Source organism: Vanacampus margaritifer, chromosome 6 (assembly GCF_051991255.1).
Source record: "Vanacampus margaritifer isolate UIUO_Vmar chromosome 6, RoL_Vmar_1.0, whole genome shotgun sequence".
NCBI lineage: Eukaryota > Metazoa > Chordata > Actinopteri > Syngnathiformes > Syngnathidae > Vanacampus > Vanacampus margaritifer.
Genome location: NC_135437.1, coordinates 2,291,253 through 2,302,540, shown reverse-complemented (window position 1 = coordinate 2,302,540; position 11,288 = coordinate 2,291,253). Strand labels below are relative to the sequence as shown.

The 11,288-nt window shown below is 34.8% G+C and overlaps 1 protein-coding gene across 8 annotated transcripts in view; it reads left to right on the top strand.

Moving 5' to 3' along the window:
• The first annotated feature begins 2,029 nt into the window (after positions 1-2,029).
• LOC144053972 (muscarinic acetylcholine receptor M2-like) overlaps positions 2,030-11,288 on the top strand; it is a 69,400-nt gene continuing 60,141 nt past the window's right edge. For all 8 annotated transcript variants that reach the window (XR_013294571.1, XR_013294570.1, XM_077568945.1 and 5 more), the window contains exon 1: positions 2,030-2,160. The gene's annotated coding sequence lies outside the window, so the exon portion shown is untranslated. The remainder of the gene's footprint in view (positions 2,161-11,288) is intronic.

Sequence of the window (11,288 nt, the reverse complement as noted above, 5' to 3'; positions counted from 1 at the left end):
GTTTGTATACATCTCTCTCTCTCTCTATCTATCTATCTATCTATCTATCTATCTATCTATCTATCTATCTATCTATCTATATATATATATATATATATATATATATATATATATATATATATAGTGTTTCCCACAGATTTAAAATCTATTTGGGTGGGTGGACTCCGGCGATGGAGGTGGGTTGGGTGGTAGGTGGGTCTCAGTCATGTTACTACGTCTCCTCTACCCTTGCGATCCACAAGTGAGTGACGTTACATGCAGTATATCCTGTCGCAACACGTTTTTTTTTTTTCTTTTTAAATCTATTTTTGATAAATTTTCTTGAAAACTTCTTGTGTGGTGGCCATTTTGCTTGGGTAGCCCGCCCAAGTATTAACATGATGTGGGAAACACTGGTATATCTGGTCACGACACGTTTTTTTTTCCTTTTTAAATATATTTTTAATAGATTTTCTAGAAAACTTCTTGGGAGGTGGCCAGTTTACTTGGGTGACCCACCCAAGTATTAATATGGTGTGGGAAACACTGCATATATATATATATATATATATATATATATATATATATATATATATATATATATATGTATGTATCTATCTATCTATCTATCTATCTATCTATCTATCTATCTATCTATCTATCTATCTATCTATCTATCTATCTATCTATCTATCTATCTATCTATCTATCTATCTATCTATCTATCTATCTATTATCAGGGTTTTTGTTTATATAATTTTATGGTTTACTTTTTTCCCTCCAATGCATTTCAATGGGTGTCAATTAGACATGGATTTGCACTATGGCAGGGGTTAGAGACTGTAGAGTAAATATAAAAGTTGTTTAACTAAAACTAGTTCTCCATCTTCTGATTGAATTGGAGATTGAGTATTGTTGTTTTTCCCCAAACTTGCTGGTTGACCCCAAAAATCCTGAATGCGTAAAACTCACCCAAATAAACAGTAAATAAACACGTTATTTAAATATACGTATTGTGCCATCTTTTTTTTTCTTTTTTCTGGAGATTATTAAATTAATTATTATTATTAGTATTGCGCCATCTTATGATCGGATCGGTGATCGGAAACCCTATTTTTTTAACTCGCTGAATGGCGATTGTGATCTACCCCAAAAATCCTGATCGTGTAAAGCCTAGATTTGTTTTTGTGTTTTTGGATTTGCTATAACTTTTTTGTGAAAAAAATTATTTGCTGTTGTTTTCCGTTCCGTGTGTTTTTTATTTTATTTGTGTTTGCGATTGCCTGTTATTTTTTGTTTAGTTATTTGTTTTTGCAATTTTTGATTTGCTGTTGTGTTCGGTTTTTGTGTTGTTTGACTTGCTGTTGTGTTCAGTTTTTTGTTTTTGCGTTCTTCATTTCAGGGCCACCATACAAAATTCATAAAAACATTATTTTAAAATCTGTCCTATAGCGGCAAATATATCTTGCATCTGTCTGTAATATGCATGACAGCTAATCCGGAAAGCATTGTAATGATTTGAGACTGTGAGCAGTGAGGGAGATCTTTGATAAATCATCTCAATTTGAATGCTTTTTTTTTTCTTCAATCAAGGGCACACTCTTCATTTGGGTGATATTGTTGCGCAGAGTGCAACCATTCTTCTTTGTGATAATTCCATCAAAGGAAGGTCATCCACCAGCTGGAGTAGACTACGTCACGGGTTTGTTGAAAAGGTCAAAACAACAGAGTTATAAAGGTTAACGTCCTGCAGCGACGGAATACAGCAGAGCAGATGGTCCTGTTTTTTGTTTTTTAAATTCTGGCCTTTTATTGCACCTTTTTGTAGGCTATGCATCCATGCCACGTATACATGGGGCCTACAGCTGTTATCAGAGGCCAGCACGCTCTCTCGCACTCAAACAAACAGCTCTCACTGCCTGTCTTGTTTCTTGTTTATTTAAATTTGCAACTCTGGCTGGGGGCTTATAAAACCATAGCCACTAAAAGCTCCTGTAGGTTCCAGTCCGTGTCTTCCTCCCTCTCCTTGACTCAAATGTCTATCAGCCACGCACGCGCACACACATTCATGTGGCATACACACACAGTCAGAGGAGGAGCAACATTCAGTAACTTTCTGCTCGCCTCCAGTTTTTTCCACAGAGGCAAGTCTAAGGTGAGATTCCACAACAAACTTTGCAGGTAAGGGCACTTAAGAAAATAAAGTAATTAAACATTGTTGTTGGGAGTGTGTGTTATATGAGAAATGATGTCCATATAGTTGTGATAACTAATTGTGATGTTCGGTCTTTTGGTGGAACTTGTTTGCTCTATTTTCTGCATGTATTACCCCAGAATGATATTTTTAAGCCTTACTTTCTTATTGTATACTGATTAATGATCCTGGTGTGCCGTGACAAATCATCACCACAGGAAATTATCCAATTTCATGTAATTTGTCAGAACGTTATTATTTATTCACTACGAATATAACTTTAGTCATATACTGTAGCTATGCCAGTGACATATACTTTAGGGACGAGATCAACCAAATGCTCTTCCATTAAATGACAGAAGTACAATAAACCTGTGTATCGACTTGTTTCCATTCATAAAACAGAAAAAGTCTTGCCTTCTGCTTTGTGTTCAATTCATTTCACACAGTTAAGTCAATTTGAGTAAAATGAGACAAGATCATCAATTTCAATTCTTGTAACATTTTTGTTTGGTGGCGCATGCTGTGAGATTTTTCTAATGGAAAATGTTTTTCTTGGCTCAACAGAAGTTGGTAAACAACACTGCTCTCCGTAGTGCCTTTACTAGAGAGTGACACAGAAAAAAGGGAATTTTTTAACAATCCGATAAAACCTTACCAAGAGTGATAGAAGAAAAATATTTTATTTTATTAAAACATGCCATTGACAATCAAACAATGATGGAATCCCAGCTATCCCAGCTGAGATGTTGCAGCGATCAATGAGGAATCTCAACAGCATATTTCAATGGATTCGTACAGGAGGATGTCATTTAAAAAGAAAAAGAAAATTCCAACATTGTTTCTTAAATGGCACGTTTTAAGGTTACAATTACTATGAATAAAATATTTTTGTTCCATCACTTTTGTTTTTATTAGATTGTTAAAAAGTTCCCATTTTGTTGTCACCTTGTATATCCCACAATGCATCTTGAAAAGTAGTGACCAATCTAACTAGAACTAGAATAATTGACACTGCCCCAAATAGATTTTTATTTTCACAAAGATACTTCAAGATGGGTGTAAATCTCTAAACCTCTATTAGATTGTGTTATGTGCAATGACTAAATGAAGCTCTTACCCTCACTTCATGTCCGTTTGTCGGCAGCAAGATGATACAAAATAGCGGCAAAGCAATACTTTTAGAATGGACTGGGCACAAAAACAGCAAAAACTCAACTTGATTTACAGAGCACTTTTTAAAAAAACAACCCCCGCTTAAAGGATAACTCAACACCAAATCTACTTTTTTTTGTTGATTAACTGTATAAACTGGTGTCTACAAAAGCTGTCTACATGTCCTGGTCATTATTTTGACACTTGAGTGCATGTTTGTTTAAAGCTTGAATTTGGTGTAAAAACCATGTGTTTGACACCATCTTCCGGTAACATACTGGGATTAACTCAATTTGGCTGTTTGTCCTCTCATTACACGAGACAATTGTTCCGCATGACATAGTCGCCCTCGCCACCCACCGGCTCATTCTCGTACACGCCTCCTTAAACGGCTTCTTAGTAGTGAAGTTATTTTAAGTAAACTGAATCTTTAGAATCATTTCATTAAAAAGATCAGTTCGAAAGATTCGTTCATCAAATCGATCGTCTACGCAAAAAAAGAATCGTGTTTCTTCGTCTCCCCAAACATATTTTACTTTATCACCCGCCATTTATTGTGACTACAAATGTGCATGTGACGTAGTATCAGTCAAAACACGCGACGTATATCTGGTCTTGTAGTCGCTTATTCGCAAAACCTGTGCTTCTCTACCTTGTTCCCTCGTGTCTACCATTCAGCTCCCTCAGCCACTTGTGTCATGTCCAGGTGTTTCTAATTGTCTCTTTAGTCTGCTTGTATTTGGTTCTTTGATTCTGTTCAGTCTTCGTTGGATCATTTTGTCTTTTGCCCGAGTTAGCCTAGTGTGTTTTGCTTGTTACTTCTATCTATCTGCTTCTTGGTCTTTTGTTAATTTAGTAGTTTTAGGTTCCTGGTATCTTGTTTGCCTTTTGTTTTAAAATAAATGAATAAATAAATTCCTCTTTTTGTGAACATCCTGCAAACCTGCCGGACTCCCCTGCTACCTACATATGGGTCCTCAACATCTTGACACTTATTTTTATATTTCAAATCGTGATGAAATGTCATTTGACTACTATAACAATCTGTCTGGCTTGTATGCCCGGTTATTCGGAATTGTTCATTCATACATGTACCCAAATTGAAAAAAAAAGATGCTGGTCATTCTATTCTTTATATACAGCGCCTTGCAAAAGTATTAAAACCCTTGAGTTTTTGGACATTTTTGCTCGGTATAACCACAAACATAAATATACATACTTCATTGAAATGTTATGTGAAAGTTAACCACAAAGTAGCACACTATAGTGAAGTGAAACAAAGTGGATATCTTTTTACAACTAAAAAACTGAAAAGTAGGGTGTGCAAAAGTATTCAGCCCCCCTGAATTAATACTTTGTCAGACTCCCTTTGCTGCAATTACAGCTTCAAGTCTTTTGGGGTATGTCTCTATCAGTTTTGCCATTCTACTGTAGGGACCGAAATGTTTGCCCATCCCTCCTTGCAAAAAAGCTCCATCTCAGGTTACATGAAAAGATTATTGATGATTATTTTTACTTTGTCTTTATTACTTTATTTTGATTTATTTTATGTCTTGTTTATTTCACCTTTTGTGGTCTTGCATGTACAGACTCATATGCGGATCATTGACATTAATGCTTTCATTATTATTATGACATTAACATTTTTATTTATTCTGTATAATTTCTTTCCCGTGTAAAAAAAACAACAAAAACTGAGCATGTTTGTATGGCTTTTTTGCGAAGTGTTTATTGCGTTTAATGAAAATATTTGAATAGATTCCCCAGAACTAATTTATAGCAAATAACAGAAGATATGTTACTAAATTAAAAGATCCACAAATATGAGGGGCATCACTGCATGAAGCAATATGCAGATTTAGCAAAAATATTTTCTGTTTTCGGGGTATTATTAGATTTTCAGCACCAGCCAAATTGTGTTAATTAACATATATTTTTTAATGTAAGTAATACTGTATATTATAGCACATCTGGCGCTTTGTTTGTATTCACTTGGGAAAATCTGCTGCTCTCAAAACAAAATAATGTTAATGATGACTGATTCCCAGTACAGCTAAAATTTTAATCTTTTGATACTGAGCCCAGGAATTCACCATTGTATCCGAGGAATCCCCTGAATTCCGTGCAGGAAATTAAATGACTGAAATAAAGTTATGTTTCTTAATCACCACTGCTGGTTTGTTGCTGCAGCTGCCTCTCCTTTTGCTGCTTTCGTTTCATTCACAACAGTGTCTATCCACTATTTTAACCTAGACTCTGTAACAAATTGGCCTCACACCCCCACAGATTCACACCGAACTCCCCCACCACCATGTTATGTGAAGCCAGAACTCAAGCATATGTGAAATTTCGCAGTTTCAGAGCAGGGACACACTGAGCTCAAAATCAGTAAAACAAACGTTGCTAAGGTCTCCATTAATAGCGAGGAGGATCTTCTGGAGCAGTTCAAAATAAATATTTATCAATAACAATGACAAAAATGGCAACAAAGTACATCGTACTCACCTGATATGTTATTAAACGTATTCATGTATGCAAATTGCTCCAGATGGGTTTTGTAGCCCTACAGTAGATGATTGAACAGTTTTGCTCTGACCAACCAATCAGAGGACAGAAAAATGCTTATGTATCAAGAGTTAGCCGCTGTGAGGATGAATTTGAAATGTGATTGGTTAAAGAAACAGTCCATTTGTCCAATTTTTACTATATTTTATTTTACACAAGCCTACCAATTTTGGAAGCTCTGAGCAAAAATAACACATCGAAGATTAAATCTGATTGGGAAAATAGTGGTGTGCGATGCTGCAAATTTTGGTATTGATCCGATTCCAAGTAAATACAGGGCTCGTATTGCCGATACAGATATTGATATTAATACTTAAAAAAAAATTATGGTGTAAATTAAGGATGTCAAAATTAGCGTGTTAATAGCTCATTAGCTTAAAGTGCCAAACGGCACAAAACATTTTTAACACTTGATTAATGACCGCTCCTTATTTGGAAAGCCTATACTGAAGGGAATTCCAGTTGTGGCGCAGCAGAAACGTCAACGTCAAAATTACACAATAGAAATGCACTGTACAACACTGGAGCTAACACACACAAAGTTTAAGGGGCAGAATATTAGCGAGGAGGAACCATTTAGACTGCGTAGCACTTCCACCTGTTTCCTGCTTTGACAGAACGCAGTCTGTTAGCCGTTAGCAACGAGCTGGGTTGCTCCAGCAAGAGGTGTCCGTGGCACTCTCAAACCCTGTGAGAGCCAAGAGCCAAATGGACGCCGTCTTGTCAGTTGGAGTGACCCCAAGCCACTTGATCTTTAGATGTGAGGCATATTTTATTCATCAACACCAGAACATACCTCTTAAGTGTAACAATCGTACTCCTGGCCCGCCGTCGCATGCAGCAGAGAGGCTCTGGCTTGCAGTAAAGAGACACACTTTACAATCAATGCGCGTCCGAGAACAAAATAAAAGCTTTCAACGTTGTGAAAAGGAGTCACTATAACAAAATTTAGCAGTAATGGCGTTTTACAATTTTAAAAATGGGCAGAGTTCACAAGTTACTTCATGTTAAAAATGAGAACGCTCTTAATATGAAAAGAACACAACGACCTTTGCTGGTTCGTTTCCAGTTAAGTTACGTCATTTTACAATGTGCATCCGTATTGAACTTAACAAAGTAAAAACATTAACCGTTGTGCAAAGGAGTCACTGTAACACAATTTAACAGTAATAAATTAAATAACAATGCATTTATTTGTGGGGACTGGGGTCAAGTTGTATTTTAAAGTTTTTAAAATGTGCAGAATTTCACAAGCTACTTCATGTTAAAAATTAGTCTGCTCTTTATACGTATGAAAAGAAAAATGCACTGAGCTGTCACCATTGTCTTACAAACACAATTCTGCCATGTTGTGAAAGAAAAATGACCAACACAAATCGATGTCACACGCGTTTTTTTACAGTACAGTACCTATCTTTAATTTTATTTTATTTTATGAATTGTTATGAAATTAATCAATGACTAAAAAATTCAACCATTTTCCATATTTCCTATTTTTATGTTACCAAGAGTATGAAAAATTTTATATATATCTTTTTACACTTTATTATAAATTTAGATATAAAGTGAGGTATAAAATGTGCGATTAATTGTGAGTTAATTATTGAAGTCATGCGAATAACTACGATTAAAAACATTTATTGACACCTCTAGTGTGTATATATATATATATATACACACACACACACAGTATACATAATGATTTAATCATGCTGTTGAATTAATTTGTAAAATTGTTATGTTGAAAACGTTTTGATTGCTTGCTGTCATTCATTTTGTGTTGATCAGGGGCAGACGTCATAAGTTCTTTCTGTCCTCTTTTCATTATTTTTTTTAAAGAGTCAAATTAAATTTTGAATTGAATTGTAAAGGGCATTTTGATGAGAAATACTGATTAATATATGAGTAAACTCATTTATGAGCTTGTTCACGGAAATAATTAAACTTAAAGTGAGAGTACCACTGCATAACCCCCCCCCCCTTTTTTTTTTTTTTTTACATAGTAAGTCATTTGTTGAAATTGGTAACTGTCAACACACAAATTGGTTTTGACCTGTGGGGTTTCCCAGGGGTATATCCTGGGACCTCTATTTTTCAATATCTACATGCTCCTTCATTCAGTAGGTTTTCTTTTCCAGCTAAACTCAGACAAAATTATAATCTTTGTGGCCCACATAAACCAAGTGAAAGTGTCAGCAGTCACTTTGAATATCTTACCCTAGAACTTAGGGCTATTATTGGACTCAAATCTGAATTTTATAGGCCATATTATTTATAGTGTACATATACGCTCTAAAAATGAATTGGTTAAAAAAAACTACCAATCTAGTTGGTTAAGCTCATATTGGCTTGATTAACCAATAAATTGGTCAGACATTGACCATTCCGGGTGGTTACGGGCATAGCAATTTTATTGGTTAGCCAAACAACCAATAAAATTGGTTACAATAGGAAGTAAATCTAGTTAGATCACGTGGAAATATATTTGTTCTATAAATTTTTTGTATTTTAAATGTATTTTTAAGTATTATGTGATAATATATATATATATATATTGTGTTTAAAAATGGAAATGTGTGTCTAGATAGGTCACGAGGCGTGACCAGCTCAGTGTCCTACTGGTAGAGTGTCTATCCAAAGACTCGGAGGTTGTGGGTTCGATCCCTGGCCGGGTCATACCAAAGACTATAAAAATGGGGCCCATTTGCCTTCCTGCTTGACACTCAGCATTATGGGTTGGAATTGGGGGCTTAGTTCACAAAATTATTCCCGCACCCTCAAATTCAAAGAGCAACGATGTCAATGTAAATTTATTTCAGCCAATGCTAAAAAATGGTGGGTGGCCTCAACTCTTCAATCCACTCTACTGGGTAGAGATAATTAACCTGTCCATGGGTAAAAGTAACCCAATGTGGTAAAAATCCACAGCTACCGAGTGAGTGGGTTAGGAAAACAAGGCAGCATTTTTATTGTACAAGACTTTGTAAAGCAATTCATCATCGCTACTCCTACTGTAGGCCAGTATAGTGTATTTAGCTGCTTCAACCTGTACATCTGCTAGATCTTTTAGCATATGTTTTTTTTATCCCTGTCAGGGAAATCACCCTGACTAACAAATTAACTAACAAAGAAATTCCATTTAATGCTGTACTCATTAGTGACTTAGTCGAAGTGAGGACAGACGATCAAATTTGCCGTTCAGTACACCACTGCCATTTACGTCCCGGTCACTAATAGCGAAAATCTGCACAACTGATGCCCATTAAAAGTGCATTGAGAAGAAAAAAAAAACTTAAAACAGTCTTGAATAAGTGTGAATATATTGTTAATGTGTTTTCCACTAAAATATTTCACAATTGTCCTTACAAGTCTAGTGCACTGGCCCTCGATGATGTGAACATTTCTCTGTCTTCTCATTGTTTGCTCAGAGCAAAACTTGTTGGCCAACTTGGACAAACAAAACACGTCTGTTGTGATCTGCACACCTATTACATTTTGTTACTTGTTAAAAGCCCAGATATGCGCACGCACACACTTAACCTAGCTGTCTCTCTCACGTGAACTAGTGATGGGCATGACAGTTTTTTAAAGTGAACTGAATCTTTAGAATCAGTTCATTAAAAAGAACCGTTCAAAAGAGTAGTTCATCGAAACGTTCGTCTACGTTGAGTTGCATTGTGGAAATATCAGAAATGTCCGGATGTTTGGAATTTTTAATTGCCTGTGAAAAATACCCTTTTGCCTTCTTGTAATGACAACAGTCAGTCTTATTCATTCTCATGCCCTTGGTCTGTTTGGTTAAAATTGGTCTATTTATTTACTAATTGTAGCATAATGCCTAGAAAGGAGAAACTGAAAAGGAAAAAAAGAAAAAGAGCTTTACAGCGAGCAGCCAAGGGAAAGCATATCTCTGCTCTCTTGGATGAAATCAAAGACACATGAAGATGAAAAGTCAGAGTCAAGACCAGAGAGAGTCATGTTAACAAGCAGCACCTTTTAAAGCTCCCATTTTAAATTTGATTTGCTCCTTAACCCCTGGGCGTTATTTGTCCATTTTCTGGCTTTTTTCAGTTTTTCTGTTTTTCATCAAAGAAAAAGCATTTGAAAAAAATACACTAGGGACCTGACATTTTACCAGGATTGTTTAAAAATGTGGAAGTTCAAATTGGCGCCATGCTGTAATTTATAATTATTACCAAACAGGAAGGAGAGATTCACACGAAGTTGTTGTAATAATGCCGATTTTGGCTCATTGACTCCCATTATAAATCACAGTTTTTGATATGCTGTAAACCTGATGTGTTATAATGCATTTTCCGTGATTACTGATGCAATCGCTTCTTTGACAAGTCATAAACATGAAAATAGAGGAATTTGTGTGTTTAGAGTGTTAACACAAAAATCCACTAGGTGGCGCCAAAGGCTAATAAATGAATACAAAATGCATGCATAAAAAAATTCTATTGTTATGACTTATGGACTTGTTTGAGCCTCTAACTATGTCATATGAAATATATAAATTATTATTTTTATTTTATATATATATATATATATATATATATATATATATATATATATATATATATATATATATATATATATATATATATACCATAGTTAGTCTTGCTATTAGCATAATACTGCTATTGTTGTCTATAGGGGGCATTAAAAGAATAAAAAATAAATAAAAACAAAAAAAGTGGTTGAAAGTGAAAAAAATATAAATGACTAAGTTATCTCACTTCAAAGGAAATGCCGGATTTTGGCAAAATTACAAGAGTTTTGTGCTATTCGGAAAACTGCCATTGTATGAAAACTGGGCATGCAGAAAAAATTCTACTGTTATGACTTATGGACTTATTCAAGCCTCTAAGTATGTCATATGAAATATTCAAATTAGTCTTTTATTTTATATATATATACAGCATAGTTAGTCTTGCTATTAGCATAATACCGCTATTATTGTCCATAGGGGGCATTAAAAAAATAAAATAAAATAAAAACTATACATGTATAGATAGGTCTGACGCCACTGAACATTTTGAGCGGTTGAAAGTGAAAAAAATTTTCATAAACGACTAAGTTATCTCACTTCAAAGGAAATGCCTGATTTTGGCAAAATTACAAGAGTTTTGTGCTATTCAGAAAAATGCCATTGTGAAAAACTGGGCATGCATAAAAAAATTCTATTGTTATGATTTATGACCTTGTTTGAGCCTCTAACTATGTCATATGAAATATTCAAATTAGTCTTTTATTTTATATATATATACAGCATAGTTAGTCTTGCTATTAGCATAATACTGCTATTGTTGTCCATAGAGGGCATTAAAAAAATAAAATAAAATAAAAACTATACATGTATAGATAGGTCTGACGCCACTGAACATTTTGA